Source organism: Lissotriton vulgaris, chromosome 3_1 (assembly GCF_964263255.1).
Source record: "Lissotriton vulgaris chromosome 3_1, aLisVul1.2, whole genome shotgun sequence".
In the NCBI taxonomy this organism is placed as follows: Eukaryota; Metazoa; Chordata; class Amphibia; order Caudata; family Salamandridae; genus Lissotriton; species Lissotriton vulgaris.
The window spans coordinates 1,173,675,202-1,173,702,262 of NC_141689.1; positions in this window are offsets into that span (position 1 = coordinate 1,173,675,202).

Sequence of the window (27,061 nt, forward strand, 5' to 3'; positions counted from 1 at the left end):
CCTGAGAAGACAGGTTTCCGGGAGAATTTTATAAATCTTGCAAGACTCATCTGGCCCCATATTGCATAAGGACTTTAAAGAAGCCAAAACGATGGTTCATTGGTGTCCGTTCCCAATGGAGATGATATATCTCTAAACCCAAAACAAGGAAAAGTCCCTCTGGAATGAAAGATAGGCCAAATCCCTCATACTGTTGCTGTAAAAATATTGCCCAAGGTTCTTCTCACTTCACTTTGCAAAGTTATCCTCCCTTTGGTACATCACTAACAAGTGGGTTTGGCCTGAACATTCTTTCCAGAAACCAGTTGAGCATCTCGTCACACCTCTTGTGGTTCACATGAAACTGAAAATTGAAGTATTGGCTAATTATCTTGATGCCAAAAAAGGTACATATTCCATTGAATGAACAGATTTGACCTTGTCCAAAACTTAACTTCCACGATTGGACTAAACCTTTGTGTCCCTCACTCTCTTCAAAGACATTTTTTCATTTAATATGAGAGATAAAGCGGACAGCGATCAATGGCCCCAGGAGCTTACTTTGCATACAAATATTCCTGGATTTACAAAATGGAAGGGCTTACCTGGCACAGTTGCAACTATTAACCTCAGTAAAATAAAATTCACGCTGGCATCGCAAGATAACTTTCAGGAAAATGCTAAAAGTCTATTTGAATCACGGGTTGGGGACAATGAAATAGAGAAATGGATAAGCTTTACTCACGCCTTGGCTACGACTTACTCTGTTTCAATTAAATCTAATACAAAAGCAGGGACTTGCTAACTTTACCATGCAACAAAAGAGTAAGATAAAATCCATAAAAAAGGCATTAATTACTCTTTGCGGCAGGTGCGCTAGGATCCAACTGACATCATAAAACTTGTTGACTTGCAACAACAGAAAGCATGCTTAAAGCGAGCGATCTGGGAAGCCAGGCACAACAACGAGGATACCCTATGGGCAAAACTGCATGCGGACACCAAACTAAAAAACAGAGTGAGATTTTGGGAAACTATAAAAAGATTTACTCACCCAACGCACAAGGGCCTGTCTTCAAATATATCTGAAGAGGACTGGGCCACTTTCCTTGGAAACCACTTTAAGCAAGGAAGGTCTGCTTCGCACACTGAAACCAGCATAGATTCTACAAAGCGGCATAGGATCTCAAAGCATCAAGTCAATGAGGGAAATATAATTTCTGAGGAACTGTTTGAAGGAGAATCATCAGGACTTATTCCTTTAAGTGATTATACAAAATCAATTAATAAGTACATCAAGAATGGAAGGCAAGCAGGGGCTCTGGGGCCTAATGGAATCCCACCCGTGCTCTATAAACAAAACGTAGAATACTGGACAAAGGCTCTTGGCCCTTTGTTCTGGGAAATAAGAACAACAGGCCGACTCCCTCCATCTTGGAGGATCTCGATAATTTCACCGATCTACAAATCAGGTGATAAGTCCCTCCCCAAAAGTTATCGGTTAGTCGCCCTCTTGGACAATGATGCAAAATACTTTGCTGGGACACTGCTGGATGAGCTGCAACTTTGGGCGGAAGATAACTCAATCATTCCCCTAAATCAAACAGGCTTTTCTAAATCCGTGGGGACCTCGACAAACATAACAACAATGACTTTGTTAATTAATAAGGCTGAGGCCACAAGAACACCACTACATTTATGCTTTCTCGATTACCGGGCAGCCTTTGACCATGTGAACCGACAGAAACTCTGGTTGAAACTGGCAGGCTGGGGCATTCCCCAGGTTTTACTGAACCTGTTAATCAACTTGCACACTGAAACTTGGGTGCAAGTAAAGCTCGGCGACGGGTCAATGCTATCTAGGAAAATTCCAACAACAAAAGGCCTTAAGCAAGGCTGTGTACTGGCCCCAACGCTATTCAACCTGTTTCTTGCAGATCTTATTCCGTTATAAAAATGCCTGCAACTTACACTCTCCAAAGATTGGGAATCTAACACTACCATGTCTCCTTTACGCTGATGACCTAGTATTGATTAGTCAAACGAAGGTGGGTCTGCAGCGTCTTCTAGACATCACATCCCAATACTCTGAGGCTAATGACTTAACCATTAACCTGGAGAAAACCAAAACCATGACAATCAAAAAGAACTTGAAGAAAATACCTGTCTGGTTTTGGGATAAGACCCAAATAGATTCAGTCTCAGAGTATAAATACCTGGGGGTGACGATTGATAAAGGCGGGCATTTTGTAACCCAAAGAGATGTAATCAAAAGGAAAGGCATAGCCTTAGCCATGTCAATGAGAAACCTAAACTCCAGATTAACTGGCCCCTCACTCGCCCCTTTGGTCGAAGTTATACAAGCAGAACTTCTTCCGAAAATAAGTTACGCGAGCGAGGCACAGAGAGGAAGGGATTCCAAGCTCTTGGACACTGTGGTTGCTAAAGTATACTGAATGGTCTTAGGTCTCCCTACATGAGTCTCTCCAGCACAAATCAGGCTTGAGTTTGGCGTGCAAAAACACTGTTGAAAGGAAAGGTGCAACAGTTATTTTCTGGGACAGAGTCAGGAAATCCAAACCAGGCACCTTAAACTGGAACTTATGGACTGAGTTACAACAGAAAGTCATATCCAGCAGCGAAATGTTTATCTACTAGTGTGTCAATCCTGGGCCTAACCGACCTTTGGGCAACTCTGACAAGCCACTGTCTTTTCAAAAAAGCTACAAAGAAAATTGTAAAAATTGAATCTTGGATTGAAGACAAGGTAGCCCTAGCAAAGAGGTTGCATGGCTGGTTGACCCTGGGCACTTACTCTTCTCAGGCTGCACAAAAGTACTGAGCTTCCGGCTTCACAAACATATAAAAATTATTTTTTTTAAATACAGTCTAGGCGTGTTGTCATGCATAAGGCACTTTCCACATTGGCTGAAAAACCAATCTAATTTTAAATGCCGTCTGTGTGGGACAGCGGAGGAAGATATGCAGCATCTCATCTGTACGTGCAAAGACCTAACAGAGGAAAGGAGACAGCTTTTAAAACCACTTTTCAATCAGAGAGGCATCCGTACACGGAGGCAAGCCGTGTTAGCCTGCTTTTCACCTGGGGACACGCACCTTAACTGCAGGCTTGTGAAATTTTTAGGAAGAGTGGAGAAGAAAATGTTAAATCAGATCGGCACTGCAGCTGACATGGAAAGAGACTGACGCTGCTAGAATAATCATTTTTATTAACGGACTGCAATACTGTTTTTAATTGATTTTAACTTTTGAACTTGCAATGACTTGTTTGTAGCAATGGTTTTAAGTAACTCTGCTAAGTGAAAGTAAACTGAAACTGAAACTAAGAGAAATATGGCAAATAACATATGCTTCAGATAAAGAAAAACTATTCCTCTCACCTAAAGGCAGCACCACTTCACATATTGACTAGTTCTTAGTGAGGGACTGCTGCTTCAGATAATCCTACTTTGCAATGTAATGCCTGGGTTCTATATTATTATTTGTCTGTCCATTTCTACACTAATCTACGCCCCATGACTTACTCTCCACTATATTGGAAATGCATGCTTACAACTACAAGTAGTCCAAAGACAGACATGCACCTAAGTCACATATACACTGCTACAAGAAGGTGAATGAGCACACTGTCTCCATTTTTGTTTTTTTGTAAACAAATAGTTATTAGCATTTATAATAAGACATGCATAAAAATATTATACAACTTACCCCCACAACCACCACCCTCCATTAAGTCAAGTCCCCATTTAAGTATGCACACAACACATATTTATTTTGCAAATTACATTTTTACCCATTTTCTTTCCCAGAATCATCACTTTTTTCCAAATCTTTAAGAGAATCTAATAAATGAACTCATGCACAAACATTTTCAATTGATCCCCTTAATTTCCTCCCATCACTATACAATACTGCACTCCCATTACCTGCCCAATTAACCAAGTCCACTTTCCATTTTGCTCCCCTAGAGGGCTTGGGGGCCTTCCAGTTCATAGTAATTTCCGTCTTGCAAGTACCCAAGCTAAATCAATAAATCCTGTAGTATTTTTACACTTTGTAAGTTTGGAAATCCCCCCAGCAGACAGACCATAGGAGAACACTCAACTGATCTCTTTGTTGCCTCATTTTTTACAGAATATTACCAGTATTTAACTAATAAGAAGCATGACCATACCATGTGCAATATTTCTGCACCCTGTTCACCGCATCTCGGGCATGCTACATTTGTCTGATAAATTTGAACTATTTTTCCAGGAGTTAGATACTCTCTATGCAAGTAGAAAACATATATATTTTTAGATCTAACATTTCTAGATAAAATTAATGAATTTCCTAGAATTTTAGACCATTCCTACTCTGGTATTGGATGTGCAAAATCATCCTCCAACTTTTCTCTTAGACCAACAAGAGGCGTTATCGGATCACTTCTTATTGTCTGACAAAGGCACGTCACTGCCTTCATATGACCCGTTGTGGTACACAATATTTGACAAACACTATTTACTTGCAGCTCTACTAAATCCATACCGTAATGGTTGCACAATCTAGCAATCACCGCTCGATGCAACAAAGACCGCCCTCTCTGTATCTTAAAAGTGGCTAAAATTCTTCAAATGATAATATCGCCCCATCACTATACAAATATCCTAACTTATGCACACAATGGTTTGCCCACTACGTAAGCTCCACAATCTTCCCTGGAATGATTTGTTCCAAACTTCTCTGTGGGTGGCAGGTAAGGCAACTTGGCTACGTCTACTAATGTGCGATGCAGTAATAGCCAAGGAGAAAAATCCTCACTTAACAAATTAAGGAGGAGTACAACTTAAAATCACTTGCAACTGTGTACATAGTATACTAGTGATGCGTACTCCTACCATCAGGACAGTCTCTAAGCAGAAAAATTAGCCCACATCATATTGTACACCTCCTCTGCTGAAAATGCCTTGGTGAACCTAAGATGGAGACATTATGAACATAGGAGGTAGGTGAGCATGCCACTTGAATACTATCTGTGTCAAAGGGAAGCAAAACTGAACATTCTCATGATTAATAACATTATCCACCTATTGACACATCAACAGAAATCACTGAGATATTTGCTTCTTTTTATGAGAAGTTCTTGAAATCAAACTACAATTGACAAAGCACTGAAGGAGGACACCTTCTTGAGATCCCTCTAGTTAACCTTCCTTAAGTGATGAAGAGCAAACCGGTTGGTATGATCACCTTGGATGAGATAAATCAAGCCGCAACTGATTTATCGACATGGTGATCTCCCTGAGAAGACAGGTTTCCGGGAGAATTTTATAAATCTTGCAAGACTCATCTGGCCCCATATTGCATAAGGACTTTAAAGAAGCCAAAACGATGGTTCATTGGTGTCCGTTCCCAATGGAGATGATATATCTCTAAACCCAAAACAAGGAAAAGTCCCTCTGGAATGAAAGATAGGCCAAATCCCTCATACTGTTGCTGTAAAAATATTGCCCAAGGTTCTTCTCACTTCACTTTGCAAAGTTATCCTCCCTTTGGTACATCACTAACAAGTGGGTTTGGCCTGAACATTCTTTCCAGAAACCAGTTGAGCATCTCGTCACACCTCTTGTGGTTCACATGAAACTGAAAATTGAAGTATTGGCTAATTATCTTGATGCCAAAAAAGGTACATATTCCATTGAATGAACAGATTTGACCTTGTCCAAAACTTAACTTCCACGATTGGAAGAGGTGTGGCGCCGTGGCTAGGGCGACTGACTCCGGAATCTGGGGAATCATGGTTCAATCCCTGACACCGGCGGCAGATCAGCTCAGCACCATGTGACTCTGGGCAATAGCTTGCTTAATCTTCCCGACGGGCCCCAGCGCCTAGAGACCCTTGCGGGTGATTGTGCGCTTTACAAATGTGGATTTATTTATTTATTTATTTACAATTAAATGGTAATATCATTATCTTCTAATGCTAGTAAATTCTCAGAGCTGTTTGTCACATCCCATTTGTATACAGCATGATGCAAGACAGGAATGCCCACTAACCCACTCTTATAATTTATGGTGCTGCAACCCTTATCTGCTGCCACCTGGTCCTCAGACCTGATCTGGGATGTGCCTACACTAGTGAGGCCATTACATTTTTTATTTCTATGGAGGACATTATTATGACCAATATAAACCTCATCACATTGCTGCTAACCTTAATATCCTTGATTGAAATTCTTGTAATTTTCAGGGTAATGGGTAAACTGGGAGATATTTAAGGCAATGCCCATGTATTATTCCTTCTGAAAGTCCAGCATCACATAATTTGCAATGGAGTGAGCCCAGAAGGGCCTGAAGTACTTGGGAATCTTAAGCCATGGAGGTGTCCATTTAATGATTGGGGATTCCCTTTGATGGTCAAGACTAGTTCTGATTTCATGAAGTGGGCACATTTACAACTGTCACTAAGGGGAAGAGTACAGGTGGTTAAAACTATGACAATGAAATAATATATTTATTGGTTCTCCAGTTTCTTATTACCTGAAATTTTTCTGATAACAAAGCCTTTGTCCGGGGTAATTCGGAGCCACAGCCAAAATCTAGCAAGCTCTATCCACATAGGCAATTGGGTAGTCTTTTTTACCATATATATGGTCCTATTGTCTTGACCAAAATATCATATTGTTCACCATAAGAGCTCTACCTGCCTCCATGGATCAATATAGACAGAAATCTACTGTGCAGTGAACGTAGACTAAACATACAATATAATCACAATATTTGTACAAACTTGATCGACAACTCCATCTTCTACGCTATTCAAATTATTTGGAAAACAACTCATAAATACATCAAAGGGCACCCAGGGTGTTGTTCTTTGGCATCATTATGGGGCAATGGGGGACTGGCTATAGTGGGTTCTACCAATTGCTGGGACTCCTGGATCTATGTAGGAATGAAATGTGGGCGAGCTCATCAGAGAGGGACTCCTATGGTGCTTTTATGATCTTGGTTCTGAATTTGGTCTCAGGCCGCACAACAAGGATAGTACAATCAGCTGGCTCATTGCATCATGAGCCGACTGGCAACAATGCAATATCCATGACAGGCTGTTCATTGTGAAAGTATCTTGAGATACAGGGACAATACAAGGGAAAGGTACCAGGTCTCATTCAGATTCTAGATGAGAACAATTACTCAGAACCAGTAAAAATACCCCTCTCAAGACTTATGGCTGACAATTTCGCACCTTGAATATATATTTGGATGGCACTGCTTGCATTACTTGAGAAAGTCTCCTGCTATAAAATCTTCTATAACTGTTACTGGTCTTCCCTTAATTGCACAGAGTCTGGGGTGTACATCACTCAGAGAGCTGAAGACGTTGGTAATCCAGTTGCATCCTTGTTTACAGTCTTTGACTCTGCACTGCTAATGAATTATATTTGCCAAAAGTGTTCACATTGTTAAGTGTTGAGGGTCTGACCCTTATCCTGTCGGCTCTCTTGGCTTTACTTCAGGATATGGTAGACTATATCTTTACCTTGGGCTCTGGTGGCAAATGACATCGCCAAGGGCCATCAAGACCTGCATCCTGAAACACTGGATAAAAATCACAAGCTGATGCTTGGCTGAACTAGTGAGAGTGGGTGTGTCTGAACATATCATATAAAAGTTGAATGACTAGATAACTATGTTTAACCACTCAGGTATCCCTTTATGAGACCCTTTCACAGCACAAGCAGAATTGTTCACATGTTTACCTCCTCACTGATGACCTTGTATGTATGTATATGATATTTCTATAGAGCAAACTTAGCCAAAAGGCAGCAGAGCACTGTAAACGGTCGAAGACAAGAATAAACTCAATGAGTAAGAGGAGAAGTAGCTGAGTTGTGGAAGGTTAATGCATTGTGATGTAGTGTTCTTTAAACCGGTGAGTCTTCAACTCTTTCTAAATCAGAGTAGCATTGGATAGGGCCTGATGGAAATGGGTATGTTGCTCCACGTCGTTTGTGCATGGGGTGAAAAAAGTGTGCTGTGTTTTTCTTTTCTTTTTAAATATCTTCGTATTCAGTCTAATGTTGTCCTGTCTGCTGGTGTGCCATGATCCACCAGAGATGGTGAGCTTGTTTGCAAAACATAAAGGAGCGCTGGCCTACATTGCTTTCTAAATGATAACCTTGTCTGTAATATCAATACAATGATATACCAGTTGATACTGTTCCCTAATACGGGTGATGCTTAAAAGGTCTCACTTTTTCCTAGCTGTTGTACTGTAAGCTCTACCACTCGGGTGTATGTCGTTACTACGCATGCTTTTACAGCGCATGCCTTTACCACGCAGGTTTTACAACACAAGTCGTTACAACGACTTGCGTTGGGGGGCGCTGGATAGTGAATAGTTTAATTTGCTATTCCAACTCCAGTCCCCGTGGATAGTAGGGAAGGTTTTGGATAGTAAATTAAACTATTCCCTATCTTACAGCTCCCCCCAGCGCAAGTCATTGTAACGACTTGCGTTGTAAAAGTTGTGTGGTAAAGGTACTGCTTGGTAAAAGTTGCGTTGTAAACGCCGTTCCCCCTACCACTCTCTCTGAGCATAGCATTTGTTTTTAAATATCTTTTTAGTAATATTTTTTATACAGACTATGCATATTCAAATAGGTATCTTGATACAGAGACATGTCATCATTGGGCGTGCAGTATTGAAGAAGGTAAATATTCTCATTCTAAGGACCTGTGATGATGCATCGTGTTAGATCGCAGTATTAATATAGGAGTGTCTTCGGAGTCCAATTGGCAACAAATATCATATGGAAGTCTTGTGTGTTATCATCAATCCGATATTTCAATGTGTTATGCTAGTACATTTTAAAACAAATTTGCATGGTAAACTTTTGAACAACGAGAGCACTCAGAGGTTTATTAGATAATTTGTCAATACATTTCTGTTCAGTCGGTATTCTATGACTCTCTATTTAGTGAGTGAGCATCCGTCCATATCTAGCATCTGTTTAGGGGGGATGAAATACTCTTTAAGTGGGTTGTCCACTTCCTCACGTTGGACCTGTTAGAGGGGAGTTGAGGGTGAGTGTCTATGGTTCTGTGTTCCGCATGGTAGTGGTAGGGTCCTCTCCCCCGTCCACTCCCCTGGCATCCCATTCCTGCAACACCTCCACCACAGACCTGTGATTGGGTGGTGTCTCATGCCTTGGTTGTCCTCTTCTATCAATGCTTGCTCCTCCTCCCTTGCCCAGGCCATAACATCCTTTTCCCAGTCAGATATTTTGGGGCCTATTGTAGTCTGCCAAAGCAGGTCTATACACCTCTGTGCCAACACCAGCACCAGATCTGCAAATCTAAAGCCCACTTTCCTGGCCTTGGGAACGGGCCTAGCAGGCAGGCCTCTGCTGGAAGGGGGATTGTACATGCCAATACGTCCTATAGGATCACAGTGATCTGGCGCCAATATTTTAGCAGGGCTGAGCAGTCCCACACCATATGTGCAAAACCTGCATCTGGAGTCATGCATCTAGGGCATTGTCTGTCCGTGGTTCCTAGCATTATGTTGAGTCTGTGTGGAATGAGGTAGGTCATATGTAAGAGATTAAACTTGGTGTATTGTCTGTCCGTGGTTCCTAGCATTATGTTGAGTCTGTGTGGCATGAGGAATGTCATATGTAAGAGATTAAACTTGGTGTATTTAAAATGGGAGTTTGGATACTCAAGACTTTATTCCACTATGCCTCACTCATTTCTCTACCTATAAGGTCCCCACATTTATTTTGCAATGAGATCAATGGCCTTTCCGACATCTACCTGAGGGCCCTGTATATTCATTTTACAAGGTGTCTTGCAGACCCCAGTGTCACTATCACTTGCAGCAATGCAGGTGTACCCGGTTCTTGTCTGCCTCCTCCCCAAAGTGTTCTTAAAGATGTCAATAAACCATGATAGTTAAACAATTGGCTTGGTGGGAGGTCGTATTTAGTGAGAAGGTCATCAAGAAGGATCAGTTCTCCATCCTGGTAACAGTCGCTGGTTGTTAGGATACCCGTGATAGTCCATTCTCTTAATTGAGTCTCTATGAAGAAGGAGGAAGTGTAGCCACATGGGAGGCCTACCAAGGGATGTTCAGGTGCATATAGAGGCGTCCCCGCTGCTCGCTGCGTGCCTCTGTTCTAGCATTTCAAATATACCTTGAATATGGTGCCCTGGGGCTTAATCTGTATTTTTGAGCATAGTAGTCCCGCAAGTAGTCTCCCCCCTTGGTCTGTATGTGTCGGGAAATTTAAAGTCTCCAATCCCGTCGCATCTAATCAATGGGTGAGTCATTGGAGTTGAGCTGCCAAGTAAGAGGCTTCAAAATCTGGCGCTCCCAGACCCCCTCGAGCTGGAGATCTCTGCATAGAAGCCAGTGATACCCTGCGGTGTCACCCATCCCAAATCAGCTCTCTCATCAATCTGTCTTGGTCTCTAAACCATTACTTAGGGATCACCACCGGGAGGTTTACAAAGTAGTATAATAGTCTTGGTAATACCACCATTTTGGATCAGCCATCCTGGACAAGACTGCAGGTTATTGTTTTTTGTTCCTTTGACCTACGGGTGCAATAGGGAAGTTTTTACATATCTGTATTGGGGCAAGATGCCAAAGCTCATATTTTAAATCAGGGTGCTCTTGTATTTTTCCAGTTATAGTGGCTGGGTCATTGGGACACATAAGGCGACAAGCAGGGTAATATTTTTGATCACTACTTTGTCTAATGTTCCCTAATCGTGACTGAACAATTGGTTAGACTTGATTAGGGTTGAGACTGCTTCATAAAGTTATTGTTCTTTATGGGCTCCTTTTGCATTGTACATCTTACGTCATACTGCGATTTGCGAACGATCTAAGAGTGAGGAACGATGTCCCTGCTCGTTTTGTGTGCTTTGAAGTTGAACTTACTGCCTAAAAAAGACTCTATTGTGATTGCCTATCTGAAAGTGTCAATCATGAATTATCCATTAAAAAAAAGATCCACTTAAGATAGCTAACATGTAAAGCACACCATCCAATAATCAGTCTGGATTCCCAGATTCTGAGGGTGCACTTCAAACTAGAAATCCAGACCATGACTGGCCACTTCTGAGATATTGGCCTGTAAATTTGCTCTTGAAGGGCATACATCAAGGATATTGACAAACTCTAACACCCACAATACATATTTTGAACATTTAATTTTTTTTTATTTATGCATATCTTTATTTAGAGAATAATTCAGTTTAAGATATTATGAGTAACTATATACAAAGAGTCCTAACAACAATAACTGAGAACATTGAGAATAGTTCGTACTTTAATTGGTTGCTCCATAACGCGGTATAGTGGCCAAGGCACTGACCACTGAGTCCTTGTGTTACTCATTCTGAAGCCTGTTGTTAGAGGTCCTGGCTGGGCCAGCACCACTGAAGAGCACCGCCATCTTGCAACAGATAATTTGGATCACCAAAACCTCCACTCTCCAGCTAAAATAATGTCACTCACCTTAGGCAGTTGGCACTCATAGCAAGATGCCATCTTCTTGGCACAGTGTAATTGGGAAAGCATGCACCAGCTTAATAATGTTCATTTTAGATGAAAAAAAGTTTGTTTGATCAGGAGAGAGTTTCAAAACTGTGTCTTACAATGCACAAACTCAACTCTATTGTACTCATCAAAAACTGACTTGCACACAAAACTCAGTATTTTCTGCACAGAACTGAAACCAATATAAAATTAATTTTGTAATATATATTTTCTTCGGTTTCTAGTGGTGGCAGTAAAGGCTTCTGGCTGGTTTTGCTTCTAGACGTTGACTACTGTAACACAATTGTATATGAACATTGAACTGTCATATTCTATAACTGAAGAGTGCTACATTTGACAAGTAAGACATGCATTTCTAGGCAAACTGCCCTATAACCAATATTTCATCTTCTGTCCTTACCACAAGGCATTTCTTTTTTTCTCAAATGTTCCTCCTCCTGCTGTTGGCGCTTTCTAGTGCCTTAAGGGCCTGTGCACTGTGGGCCCGATTCACAGAATGAACTTACTAGTTTTGGCATTCACAGAATGCACTTACTACTTTTGGTATTCACATAATGAACTTACTCATTTCGGTATTCACAGAAGTTAGGACTACTAACTTTAGGACTCCTAAATGCCTTTTGTGAATACCGAAATTCTTAAAATTAGGATTTTTCTCAATTTAGTAGTAGTAAAGTTAGGACTCCTAACTTTAGGACTCCTAAATGCCTTCTGTGAATACCCAAAGTCCTAAAATTACGATTTATCTCAATTTAGTAGTAGTAAAGTTAGGAGTCCTAACTTTACTACTACTAAATTGAGAAAAATCATAATTTTAAGACTTTCGGTATTCACAGAAGGCATTTAGGCATCCTAAAGTTAGTAGTCCTAACTTTACTACTACTAAATTGAGAAAAATCGTAATTTTAAGACTTTCGGTATTCACAGAAGGCATTTAGGCGTCCTAAAGTTAGTAGTCCTAACTTTACTACTACTAAATTGAGAAAAATCGTAAATTTAGGACTTTCGGTATTCACAGAAGGCATTTAGGAGTCCTAAAGTTAGGAGTCCTAACTTTACTACTACTAAATTGAGAAAAATCCTAATTTTAAGACTTTCGGTATTCACAGAAGGCATTTAGGAGTCCTAAAGTTAGTAGTCCTAACTTCTGTGAATACCGAAATGAGTAAGTTCATTCTGTGAATACCAAAAGTAGTAAGTGCATTCTGTGAATGCCAAAACTAGTAAGTTTATTCTGTGAATCGGGCCCATTGGCTCTATCTTCATCTCCCCCCCCCCATAGCCTGCTTAAAAAATAATAATCAGCTTATTCATATTTTTCGCATCAGCTACCTACAGCTGCCTCTGAATTTCTGTATGATCCTCCAGCCTGCTGTATAACACAACTCAGTGCCCAGCTTTTGCCTTCCCAAGATTTTATTCACTTTTAGTTACTACATTTTCAATAGATCGTCACTTTTATGCACTTTTATCTAAAATTCAACCTTCATTTATGGTCCACAGAACATCTACTGTCTGTAAAGACTCTTCAGCTAAGGGTGTCTATAAACTGTGGCCCATATTTATCAATATTTCATGCAACGCAATGCAACATGCCACCTTTCAGTGTTGAGTTGCCTGAAAGGGAGAAGACAGGAATATGCCGTATTTAGCATTATATGACGCATTCTTGCTCTCTGCCTGCACTGGCGCACAAACTGCTGCCTAGCACCCAAGCAGGCACCCTTGCATCACTCCAGTCAGGGCAAGTCAGTTACACATCAAAGATAACCTGTGTTCACCCTCTGATAGCTTGGTGAAGGTCAGGCAGGCTCATCAGCAGAGGCAATGTGTAAAGTGTTTGTGCAACACACTAATACCAGAAACACAATGAATACACCACAAAAGAGACCCCACACTAAATTTTATAAAAATATAGTATTAATTTTACATAAAACATTGACCAAAATGAGCTGAATCATAAACTTTGTGCATATTATGTAAGTTCTGAAATAATACATGTTATCCTGAACAGTGCAAGAATCAAAACAGTATACATTATGCCTCAGGGCATGAAATGCAGCAGGTTGGTTAAAATAAGCAATCACAGGAGTCACCAAAGTATCACCAGTGGTGCAGAAATCACAAAATGTCACCATAAACACATCAGCAGTAGTGATCCCATGTAGGCAAATGAACCCCTGTACCCCTATTAGAGGGGGTATGGTGATCTTTATGAGCCCTGGTGTGAAAGATGGTTTGCTGGTATAAATGTAGGCCGCAGGAGCACCTGTGTGCCTCCTATAAGCGATACGATAATATTTGTAAGTTCCCTGGTCAAAGAAAGGTGCGCCTCAATTAGGGGGTCACCCTAGTGAACCACAGCAGTTTCAGTGCTCCCACAAGGTATGACCCATGGGGGAAGGTAAGTGCAGTTGCCCATGAGCATGTGGAGCAGCTGCTTAACACATAATGCAGAACCCCTTTGTGACAAGCAGGACCTCCTGCAAAGTAGCATGGGACAGCGAGCTCTCTTCTGCAGCGTTTAACTTAAGAGGGCAGATTCCTCACGAAGGACAGCAGGTAAAACTTGACGCTCCTCAGAGCCCACACCTGTTTTTTGGGCCCAGTTCTTGAAGATTGGAGGCTCCCTCCGAGTTGGACTGCACAGACGCCGGTAGGCCTCGGGAGCGGGGCCAGTGGTGTTCAACAGCCCGGCGTTCTTGAGGGGTGGGGCTAAACAATGAAGCCCTCCGACAGCTCAAGGAAATCATGGTTGTCTGGGTGATGCACCTGGCCAAGAAACAGCTAGTGGGCTTGCACGTTCTCTGCCTCAGCAGTGCAGCCTGGGGGGAAGATAACAATGGGTAAAGCATTCTACCCTTTGATGGAGGCCTGGACTAGCACTCCCCATGTGTTACCCCACAGGCCAGATACAGCACAGCACACGCTATATGCAGGACAGTGTAGTAGTAATCCCTCGTGATCCCAGGGACAATGCGCTACCATTCTCCCACGCTGGGAGAAAATATACGCACACCATATTTTAGTTTTGAGGACTGCAAGGACCAGTCTCAAAGTCCCACGGCCACTTCTGAGGCAGCTTATCCCAGGAGAACACTTGGGAGAGTCACAAAGCAGGCAGCAGTAGGCAGGCAGATGAGCACAACCAAAGCAGTAGTTCTAATGGCTATCTCTCCTGACAGCACCACAGTGCCTTGGAAGAACCGAGTCAAGGAGCAGCTGGCAGCAGGGTGATAGAACGCCATGTTGTTTAGAAAATTGCTGGGGTGCATCATAATCGCCTGTAGTCAGCACCCACATATTTAGAGGACCTTACTAATGTTTGGTTTAGAAATGTAGGATTAATCGAGAATTTTGCAATATATAGAATTATGCTTATATCATTTGTTGATTAATGTAGTGGTTAACGAAGAGTACAATGCTTTAAGTAATTTAGGATTAATTGCTCTGTGTATGTAATGTGCCTCGAGATTAAACTTGCCATATTCAAGTTGCACGTGTAGTTTGCTTGGTAAAATTGTAATGTTTTAACATGAGGATAATGTTCGTTAACATAGAGAGTGATGTTAGGATTTATTAATGAAATGCTTATGTTGTCGTATTAGAAATGCATTTAAAAGAGTAAAGGCCTGAGAGAAGAAATGTTAGCAAAGGCCTAACTGTGATTTTCTTAGCATTAGTAGAAATGTCAAGCTGTAAAAATGCTTTAGGAAAGAAACTTATGGTTGCAGTTGAATTTCGAATTGTAACTTGAGGAGTGCAGAGGGATCGTTCTCATGCATTTCTTTTGCAGGTTCAAGGCCGAGTAGCTCGTTAGGTAGAATAAGCCATTGCTTAGAAGTTAGATTAGTCGTAGTGAAGACGAAAAGAATGTGCTGGCAGGTGCAGTTGCAACATTGGGCGAAGAAGGTGCCTGGGATCCAAGGACACAGCAACGGTTTCCCGAAAAAGAAGGTTTGACACTGGAAAAGTATGAGGGGCTGTACCTGCTGAAGGAGTGTCATAGGCGGACACATTGTTTTGGGGATTTTGTATTAGGGAAAGTGCCCCGAGGGTGGAGAGTTATTTCGGTCTTTGTGAAGCTAGGGGTAGGGTCGGTTGGGCTTAGACGAGGTCCTGTCTAGGGCAGTCCAGTTGGATGTGCAGTTAGACATGGGTTTCAGTTTGGACTAGGCAGGAGAAACTAAGGAGCATCTTAGAACGAGCTCAGTAGATTAGGCTACTTTCCTGGAAAGTGAATGTGCTTCCTAGGGAGCCTTCACTGCTGACACATTTTTCTCTTGCCTGGGAGGTATGTTAAATAGGGATGTCACTTTAGAATTAGTGTAGGGACAAGTTAATCTTTTCTTTCCCATCAGAACGATGCAGTCCAGTTTTCCAGTAGGCACAGTGATTGCGTGTCTAATGCTTCTTGAATTGACTTTGCTTTTTATTCTGAGTCCTCTGAGACTCTTGCGTAGGATTATGTTTGTATTAGTGCCAGTTTATTTCTTAAACATCTTGCTGAGGTGCTTGTATGTTCAGTTATTTTTGGATTTGTAATCAATTTTCAAATTTACCTTTGGAGTTAATGGTCCTTTAGAATAAAATGTATTGATTTTGGAAATTTGTCAAAGTATATTGAATTTAAAGAGCTTCCTTCACACTTCCATGCAGACTAAAGAGACATGTCGACCTGGGGATACCTCGAAGTGGTAAGGTAAAAATCAAGGTGGGAATCCCTGTGTCATCAGTTGGTAGCCAGAGGAAAGTTAGTCTCTGGATATAAGGGAGTCTTAGAGTAGGATAAGAGTTTCCCATAGGCCCATAGAATTCAGGTGATGACCGTTCAGTGGATTACCGGTGGAAGACGGCGTTTCATGGGAACTGATGGAGAGTGACGGTGCGGCGAAAAGCAGCAGTTCGTGGGAGAGTAAGTATGAATAGGGGTTTGTGTTGTTAGATTGCGGTTTTAAGTTGTGATGTTTGTGGTGTTCGTGATGTGATGTCTCGCGGAGTTGGAATGCCTGTTGTATGAAAGGAGATCAGGATGTGAGCGCGTGCAACCTGGGAAAAATCTTAGGCTCAAGGTGTAGCTTAAGTGGGTCGGGTGTATTACACCCAACACGTAATTGTCGACCATTGTTAAGGGGATCGTGAGGTACCATCGATCGCCCACTGGACCGAGATAGGGGAAATGAATGTGTGAGTGTGTGAGTAACTGACGCTGGTCGTGGTTTGCTGAGTGTTTGTAACCTATCATTTGAGGTGATTGTCCGGTCGTTTCATGGACAGACAGTTGCCAGTTCGGTAGACAATTACACAACTATGAACATACAGTCAGACTGTGAACGTACAGTCAGCGAAGTGATTGCTTGGTCGTAAGGGATCACTTCAGTGTATGCATGGGACGTATGTGTGAGTGAGAAGCGGAGTGAAAAGGAGGGGAACTGCTGCGAGCGGGGGAAAAGTGACATTAGAAGGTGCCGAGCTGTGATAGGGCGGTTGGTGTGAAGCCGCACTGAGATTGGTGGATTGTCGTCAGGAAGTAAACAAGTACTGTGAAAAGAGAAATGCTGGTTTCATCATGAAATGCTTTAAAGTGTTGCAAAATTTGTTCAAAGAGGGAGAAAAGAAATAAGAGCCCCGGGGGGGGGGGGGGAGAGGCTCTGCCCGAGGATACCCCAGCTCATTATATGGCTACGAATGTGGGTTTGCACACTATATTATGGCTCGAGAACTGGTGCAAAATGACTGACGGAAATGAGGAATTGACCTTTCCCAGATATGGAACTTTTAGATTAGAGGTGTTATATCAATTGAAATCGATTATGGCTGCTTCGCGACCTTTGCCTAGACCGACACAGTTTGAGGCACTGAATGCGTGGATTGGGGTGGCACACGAGAGAAACAGGGACAGGAGACAGGAACGAGTGAAGAGGTCAGTCAGGGCGTTTCAAGATGCGAGATGGGACGCACTGGAAAAGAGATGGAGAGTACAGACCATTGAGGGGGATAGGTTGTATCCATTGTTGGTCAAGACAGGAGAGGCGCAGAAAAAGTAAGTTGAGGATGAAGACAGTGATACTGATGATAGCAGTTAATCATTCTTCTGTACTAGTACTAGGGGACCTTAATTTCTGGCCCAATGACCCGGCTGAAAGCCCCCAATCCAAGGAATTCACCAGCCTCATGAAAAATTTGAATTTTGTACCGCTCATCCACAGTCCAACCCACCTACATGGCCACACGCTGGACCAAATTTGGACACTAAATGTTTCATCCACTCCTCCTATTATTTCTCCCTGCCCATGGTCAGATCATTCCACCATCAGGTTTTCCCTTGCCCTATCACTCCCGGTTAAACCCCCCCTTCCCAAAAACACCTGGGTTCGGAAATGGGGTAAGGTAAACATGCCCTCCTTCTGTTCGGCCCTGGCTACGACCTCCCCGGACCTTACTGGACTGACAGCCGGCCCTCAACTGGCCGCAATTAACAACTGGCTCACGAGGGCAGGCGACGATTTCGCCCCCCTCAGGCGCCTCTCAGTAAAACGGGCCCATGCAGCCAACCGTTGGTTTTCCTCCGACCTTAAAGAGAAAAAACTCGCTGCAAGAAGGGCTGAAAGAGCTTGGCGAAGAACTTACGACCCTGCCTTAAAAACAACTTACCTGGCCACTCTGCATACCTATAAAAAGAGCATCCTGGAAGCTAAGGCTGAATATTACACCCACAGGATACTGGTTGCGGAGTCACAATCGAAAGAAATCTTCTCCACCGTTCATGAGATTGCCTCATCCACTAGAGCCACATCAACCATTCCCCCGTCCCAATCCCTCTGTGACTCGCTTAACGAGTTCTTTATAGATAAAGTTGCAAAAAAACATAACATCCCCCAACCTTCCCCCACCTTTGTGGACTCCTCCCCCCCTCCCTCTACTGTTAAACTGACCAACTTCCCACTCCTTACCATTGACACCCTTCGCCCTCTGCTTCAACGGGTCAAATCAGGCTCACCTCAGGACTTTGCCCCTGCCAACATACTCAGGGAAATCTACTTAGCCTGCCCCACCCCCCCTTTGACCCTCCTTAACGATTCACTTATTCATGGTCATGTTCCCATTTCACACAAATCGGCGACTGTCATCCCAATTTTAAAAAAATTGGACGCCGATCCCTCCTCTGCTTCTAATTACCGCCCCATTTCACTCCTTCCCTACCTTGCAAAGGTTCTCGAAACCCACATCACTTCCACGCTGAGTACCCACATCGAGGCAAACCATTGCCTCTCCCCTTGCCAAGCTGGTTTTCGCCCCCTGCATTCTACCGAAAAAGTGGTCATTTCAGTCATGGACAAGCTGCGTGAAGGAATCGACATCAACCTTCCGCAAGCCCTGATTCTCCTTGACTTATCCGCCGCTTTTGACACGGTGGACCATACCATCCTCCTCAACCGTGTCAAGGCGGCGGGTGTTGAGGGCCTAGCCTTTTGCTGGCTAAAGTCCTTTCTCGCTGGGAGAACACAGGGAGTCCACTTGGCTGGTTTTGCGGCGGCCTATCGTAAGGTCGAATGCGGGGTCCCCCAGGGTTCATCACTCTCCCCCCTTCTGTTTAACCTTTACATCTTCCCCCTCATTTTTATGTTACAGCAACTGGAGGTCACCGTGTTCAACTACGCGGATGATCTCCAGTTAATCTTCAACCTGTCCCATTCACCTTCATCTGCCCTGAACGTTCAAACCACCATGACCCTTATTCAAGATTGGATGAACTGCAGCCACCTCAAACTCAACCAGACAAGACCGAACTGGTCCAGACCGGAGGTGGCTGCAGTCCCTGGTCTTCCTCCTTCTGGCCCCCCTCCCTTGGTGCCCCCCCACTCCCGGTTCCCAAAGTGAAAACCCTGGGTATCTTTCTTAATCCCCAGCTTACTGTTCTCCCACAAGTCAATTCTGTGGTCTCTTCATCTTTTTTTTCCCTCAGAGTGATTAGGAAAGTTTCCCGCTTCTTTTCCCCCCCAGCTCTAAAAATCATCATGCTGGCCATGGTACTGTCCCGTATAGACTATGGCAACATAGTCTATAACGGAGCCCCTGCATACATGATCCATCGTTTACAACTGGTGCAGAATCAGGCGGCCCGCCTGATCCATGGCCTTCCCAGATATCATCGGGTCACCCCTTTACTCAAAACTCTGCATTGGCTCCCTATAAGAGAGCGTGCCCTGTTTAAACTCGGCAGTCTTACCTATCAAGCCAGAGCGGGCACTGCTCCCGAGTTCATCTGCTCCCTCATCAAACCATACTGCCCAGGCAGAGAACTCCGCTCGGCCCATTTGGCCCTCCTTACCATCCCCCGCTTTAAAAAGCAGAGGGCGGGCGGAGCGAGATTCGCTGTCCTGGCTCCAAAGTTTTGGAACTCCCTCCCGATTGCTCTGCGCACCTCACTCTCCTACCCCCTGTTCCGGAAAAACCTCAAAACTTTTCTGTTCACCCAAGCCTACCCCTAAATCTCTCTGCTGCTGCCGTCCACTGATCACCACTAGCGCCATGAAACCGCTGGGTATGCGAGCGCTGTACAAATGTTTTTAAATTCAAATTCAAATTCAAATAGCTTGTTAGAAAGGATGTTATCAGAGAGACCACCTCCGTACAATCCGGAGCCAGAGGGAGTTAGATCAGCTTCGTTGGATGGAACAAGGGAACCACAAGCTCAACTGAGTTCTGAAGTAGTGGGAAAACTCTCAATGGGGGAAATGCAGAATACAGAAAGTCTCACTTCCCAGAGTTTACCGGATGCTCTTAGAGTGCCGGTTACTATTGGTCCCATAGTGTCAGTGTACAACCCAGAGCAGGTGAGGAATATAAGTCCATCACAGGCTGGAATGGAAGGAAGTGCTGGGTTTGGAGGGAATAGTGTAGTGAATGAGCTGGTACCATCACTGAGGCCTGTAGAGTCAAGCACACCGTTGACGGCTACGGCCGATTCATCAAGAGGGCCGATGGATCTGAGGGGACCAAGACCAAAATGCCTTGGAGAGTTGAGATCAGATCTGAGATCATGGGAGTCAGTTGAAGGGACCTAAGGTGATCGGTCGAGAGAGGACCAGGACCATGGGAGTGCCGAGCAAAGAGTGGCTTCAAGGGACACCTTTGAAGTGAACAGGTGCACAGAGCAGGACGGTGACTGCAGGGAGTCGAGTGGTGCATCTAATTGAGGTGTCCTTAGAACAGCGATAAGGGCAAAGAGGTTAGATTTGATGAGATTTAAAGCAGAAGTGGACGAGAAAGTAGAAGGGAACCTGCCTATAGAGAGAGTGGAACTCTATGAGTCAGATGAGCTGTTGTTTATAGCAAAGGATCTGACTCGTAAAGCAAGATCGGCACATGAGATATTAACTGAATTGGCAAACAAGTACGATGTGGATTTGTCTAAGACGAAGATGTTGCAGGGTAGTCATTGGTTACAGTATACTGATCAGGATTTGGATGAAAAGAGGGTGATTGGACTGAAGACCCACATCAGAGAACTGATCATAGGGATACAAGCATGGAGTAGGCTTGACAAGTGGGAAGAAAGATGGTCCAAGAAAAAGAGTGTTAAGAGAAATGCAGCAGAACCGCCTCTTCCGGGAGGGGGGATATCAGGAATTTAGAACTACCCTTTGCGGGAGGTAGCTAGTGGGGGGTATGTGCATGTGCCTTGGAGTAGAGGAGATTTGGCAGCATTCACAAATGACTTCCCAAAATTGAGAGAGTCCACTTGAATGGTACAAGCAAGTTGAGAAATTTGTCAAGATTTCGAAGGTGTTGTGGATCCATCTGAATACACTGTTTGACATTGTAGTCCTGAGTGATTTGTGGGTAGCTTGTAAGGTTGCAATTGAATGGCCCACATTAAACCGGAGAGGGATGCTCTCACAAATGACCCATTACCTCTTATTATGAAAAAATACGTGCAGGTGATTACGTGGTTGAAAGCTAAGGTACCGCAACAGGACATTGATTGGGTGAAAATAAATCGAACACTTCAGGAGCCAAAGGAGATGGTGCATGAGTACTATGAAAGGTTGTTGCAGATTTTCAAACATTACAGTGGATTGGATGTAATGGATCCTATGGATATGGGACAGTTTGTGTCAAAGTTTGTCCTGGGATTGAGACCTGATATTTGTCTTATGATCCAGCAGCATTTAATTTGTTGGCAGAACAAGCCACTGTACGAGATATTGAGGTATGCAAGATACTGTAGTGATGAGATTGATTCAAAGCATAGGAAACTCAAGGGGAGGTACCCCGGGAAGGGAACAGAATGGTCAGGGTAAGCCAAAGGGAAGCATAGATGATTCAAGGCCAAAGGTGGGTTTGGCAACTCTGAAAAAGACCACTGAGTGCCACCAGTGTCATCAGATTGGACACTGGAGATGTGAATGTCCCTTCAATCCTGCAAATCAGATACAGCAGGAGGAGGAAGTAGTGCAGGTACCTGAGCCCGAAGTGGCAAAGGCGGCGTCAAGGCCAAAGTTGACCAAAGGGGGAACTACGGCTCCACGAGTACAGGTTCCCCTGCCTCCGAAGATCTCGACAGTGACTTGACTTACCAGCAGAGGCCTCTTTTTGATGACGGTGACGATTATTACCTAGACCTGTTGGCATGACGGTGCCTGAGGGGGGGAAGACTGCACACTTGGGGCAGTCTTGGAGGTAGACCAGAGGGGACCATTTGTGGAAGCTGATGTTGATGGTCACCCTACCAACTTTCTGGTTGATACTGGTGCTACCCAGTCTACTGTAAGATCTACAATAGTCCCCAACCTACCCCTCTTGGGGCAGAGTATCCAAGTTGTAGGTGTTGCGAATAAGAGAATAACAAGCCCTCTGACAGAGCCGATTCCTGTGAAAATAGGAACCATTCGAGATCAACACCAGTTTGTGGTGTGCGATTCGAGTCCTGTGTGTTTACTAGGGAGGGATCTCCTGTGTAAACTCAATTGTACCATCTATTGTACCCCTAAAGGAGTGGAACTGCAAACCAATGATGATGATGATGCTTTTAAGGTCACAAATCAGCATTTGTGTATCGAAATCAACCCTGCTGGTGGAAGAGTGGAAGAGCTTCCACTAGATTTGAGAGACTCGGTCTCACAGGAACTGTGGGACTTCTCTGGTGAGGACATAGGCTTGATCAAAGGAGTTGAACCTGTCAAGATTCAGGTCAAGCAGAACATTGATTTTCAGAGAACACCCCAGTACAATTTGAGCCCAGAGACGATTGCAGGGATAAAACCTGTGATTGAGTCCATGATCAAGCAAGGGATCCTGAAGGAAATAATGGGCAGCCAATGTAACTTGCCTTTTATAGGGTTGCAGAAACCGAGTGGGAATTTTAGGATTGTGCAGGATTTGCGCCGGGTGAACAACATAGTTGTCCCCTGCTGTCCAGTGGTACCAAATCCATCTGAAATATTGTTTCAAATTCCATGTCAGGCTGTTTACTGTGACTGACCTTTGTCAGGCTTTCTTCTCGATTCTATTGCATGAGGAGAGCCAATTTTTGTTCGCATTTAAGATGTAAAACCGTGTTTTAACATGGTGTTGTATCCCACAGGGGTTTACAGAGAGTCCATCGATCTTTAATCAGATCCTGAAAAAGAATCTTGAGAGTCTTGTACTGCCGCAGAACTCTGTTCTCTTCCAGTACATAGACAAGCTCCTTGTGGCGTCAGAGACTGAAGATGCGTGTAGGATTGACACCATCGCCTTACTGAATCATTTGGCATAAAATGGACATAAAGGGTCGCCAAACAAGCTACAATACTGCCTGAATGAGGTGCAGTATTTGGGTCACCTGATAGAAAAGGGCAAGATAAAGGTTTGCCCAGACAGAATAGAGACAATCATAGGAATGATGGTGCCTTCTACTCAGAGAGGAGTCAGGATGTTATTTGGGATGGTTGGCTACTGTTGTCAGTGGATTGACAACTTTTCATTAAAACCGAAGCCTTTGCAGAAACTGACGCACACGGGTGTAATTTATTTATTTATTTATATATTTGTATCGCGCCTGAATCAGCCCCGAAGGGGTATCTCCGCGCGTAGCTTCTGGAAGGGTATTAGGAACAGCCAAGGACATGAGACTGCAATATAACAGGAGAAGTCAATTAATCTTGTGTGAAAAGGTATGTTTTTAACTTCTTTCTAAAGGAGAGAAGATTAGGGGTGTGTCTCAGCTGTGGGGGCAGAGAGTTCCATAGCATGGGGCCTTTAAGTGAGATGGCCCGTCCTCCCTGTCTTGCTCTTGTCACCCTAGGGACCTGTAGCAACATGGTGCTGCTAGAACGCAGGACACGTCCAGGTGAGTAAGGGACAAATATGTCTCTTAAGTATTTAGGGCCAGACCCGTAAATACATTTGTGCATTATGCAACATACTTTAAAGTTGACGCGTTGTCTCACTGGGAGCCAATGAAGGTGAGAGAGGAGTGGGCGTGAAGGGGTTCGGGGCAAGGCATTCAGGATGAGTCTTGCTGCGGTGTTTTGTACCACCTGCAGTCTGCCCAGTTGTTCTTGATTGGCAGAGATGAGGAGTCCATTGCAATAGTCTATCCGACCGATGACCAATGCTTGTACCAACGTCTTCCTGTGGATGTCAGGCAGGAAGGGGAAAATGCGTCATAATAGCCCAATTACTCGGAAACAAGTGCCCGTAACTTGATTGACATGATCTTTTAATATCAATGCTTGGTCTAGGCGCACTCCCAGATTTTTGACAGTCTGTTTTGGTACAGGAACAGGTCCTAGTTCAAGTGGCCACCAGTCGGGGGACCATAGCAGGGTGGCCCCTCCAAACAACATGACTTCGGTTTTGGTCACATTGCATTGGAGGAAGTTATGGGCCATCCAGTCTGCCACGGCTCTCATACCATTTTGAAAAGATTGTATGACTGTCGGTGTGAGGGTTTGGAAGCGATACAGCAACTGGGTGTCATCAGCGTAGGAGATTGGGGAGAACCCGTGAGATCTTATGATGTCCGCAAAGGGGGCCACGTATACGTTAAATAACGTGGGGCTTAAACAAGAGCCCTGAGGCACTCCCTTGGTGAGCTTCCTACAGATGGATTTGTGGGAGCCTAATTTGACACCTTGTTGGCGGTCCGCAAGAAAGCTTTCTAGCCATGCCATGGCAGTCCCTTTTATTCCCACCTCCCTCAAGCGGCCGAGAAGAATTTTGTGCGACACCGTGTCGAAGGCAGCGGACAAATCCAATAGCACCAGAATCACTGAGCTCCCCCCGTCAAGTGACATCCTGATGTTATCAGTCACTGACAGGAGAGCTGATTCTGTGCTATGGTTGGGCCTAAAACCAGATTGAGAGTGGTCTAGGGCGCCCGCTGCCTCGATGTAGTTGGACAGGTGCACGTTGACATGTTTCTCGGCAAGCTTACTAAGGTAGGGTAGGAGGGAGATGGGCCGGAGGTTGGAAAGTTCCGTCCAGGGGAGTGCAGCATTCTTGCGGATGGGGTTCACCACCGCTCTCTTCCACTCAGTAGGCACGTGTCCCTTCTTTAAGGACTGATTTATTACGTCTTGAATGTGAGGGCCCAACAGAGGACTCAGAGGGACTAAGGTTTTGGCAGGAATAAGATCCTCGGGAGATCCAGATTTTACATGGGTCATTAATATTTGAAGATCTTTATTATTAATAGGGGGAAAGGTGGTTAATGAGAAATTTGTATTCTTAGTGGGGAGAAGAGCATTCAGGGTACCTTTTCCTGTTTGGGACGCTAGGATGTTACCATAGATGGAGTCAATTTTATTTTCAAAGTATAAGGAGACTTCCTCGCACAGACTTTGAGAAAAATCATCTGGGCTTACACAGGCCGTAGGCTTGACAAATGTCTCAAGAATCCTATATAGCTCTTTAGGTGAATTGCCAGCTTCCGTAAGTTGTTGGGCTATGCTATTTTTACGAGCGGCTTTAACATGTTTATAATAATTTGTTTGTGCTGCCCGGTGGGCCTTCTTATTTTCCTCCGAATGGCATTTTCTCCACCTCTTCTCAATCCTCCTACATTCCTGCTTCTCCGACCTAAGAGCCTCTGTGTACCATTTTTCCTGTTTAGCCACGGGAAATTGCCTGAATGCTTTCAGGGGGGCGATTTTATCTATGGCTACAGTGAGTGAATTCTGAAATGTTGTTAAACTGTATTCCACTTCATCTGTGTCCCTAATGTCGGGTTTTTCCCAGACCTTTTGTAGTGCCTCCAATGTGAGTTTATGCCACTGTCTGCGCATTATAGGGGTTAGGGATTTTTTACTGGATCCTTTGTTGATTTTGAGTATGTTAAACTCTAATAGAAAGTGATCAGTCCACTCTAGTTGTATCGGTTTGTTGCAGGATATATTCTCAAAATTAGTGTATATCAGGTCAATACAGTGTCCGCCTTCATGTGTGGGGCCCTCATTTCTTTGTATAAGGCCTAAGGTCGCCAGATCAGCAGACAGGCTCTTAGTGTCAGATAGTTCAGGCTGATCAGTATGTATGTTAAAGTCCCCTAAGAGTAGGAAATCCTCTTTAGCCCATATATGTGGGCCAAGTATTTCTAGGAGGGATAAGGAAAAACTTGGACATGTTACTGGTGGGCGGTAAATAAGTGCTCCCTTACTGGTCTTTCTGTTAGGGAAAGTGATTCTGTAGATCATTATTTCCAATTGTTTACAACATTTCCTATTTAGAATATCTAGTTTAAGGTGCTCTTTATAAATTATTGCAATACCGCCACCTATTTTTTCAGGGCGGTCTGAATTGTGAAGTTTGTATCCCTTTGGTACTCCTAAGGCAATGGCAGATATCGTATGGGGCTTTAGCCAGGTTTCGGTGACGAAACAAATATCTGGGATTATGGAGTCTATCAAGTCCCAGATTGCAATTTGGTGCTTAGGCATCGAGCGGGCGTTTATTAAAATGCAGTGCAGGTCGTCAGAGGACATACAGGGTTTACTTGACTTAAGAGGATTAATGGTGGAAAAATGACAGTTTAAACATGAGAAGGGTCCTTCTGGACATGGCCAGCTATCGCGTGTGTAGCATGGGGTGATAGGTATCCTTAGGTTCAATAAAGTCGACGCCTCATACCTGATGCGTTTAGGATCATATGTGGGCGGCATGATGGGGACCCCTCGTCCTGTCCTGTCGCGGACGGGCGCAGACGGGCAGCTCTTTGGCTGGTCTTCGGCTGAGATGAGCCTGCGCGCAACCGCTGCGCGCTTCCGGTGAGGCGAGGGCTAAATAGCCCCCTGTAAACAACTAGAGCGCTAACCGCTCCCGGAAGTGCCTGGCCCTCACCTGTCCGCCCTCCGCACAATGGTAACGAATTACCGAGTCGGAACGAGGCGGGCAGGAAGTGGAATCGAGACCAGCACTCCGGTGAGTTTAAAATGAATTTAAAATAAGTATTAAATGCGCTAAATTCTAAAAGTGCACATGTATTTCAATTATACCGAAAATGTTAAAATTTTACAATGC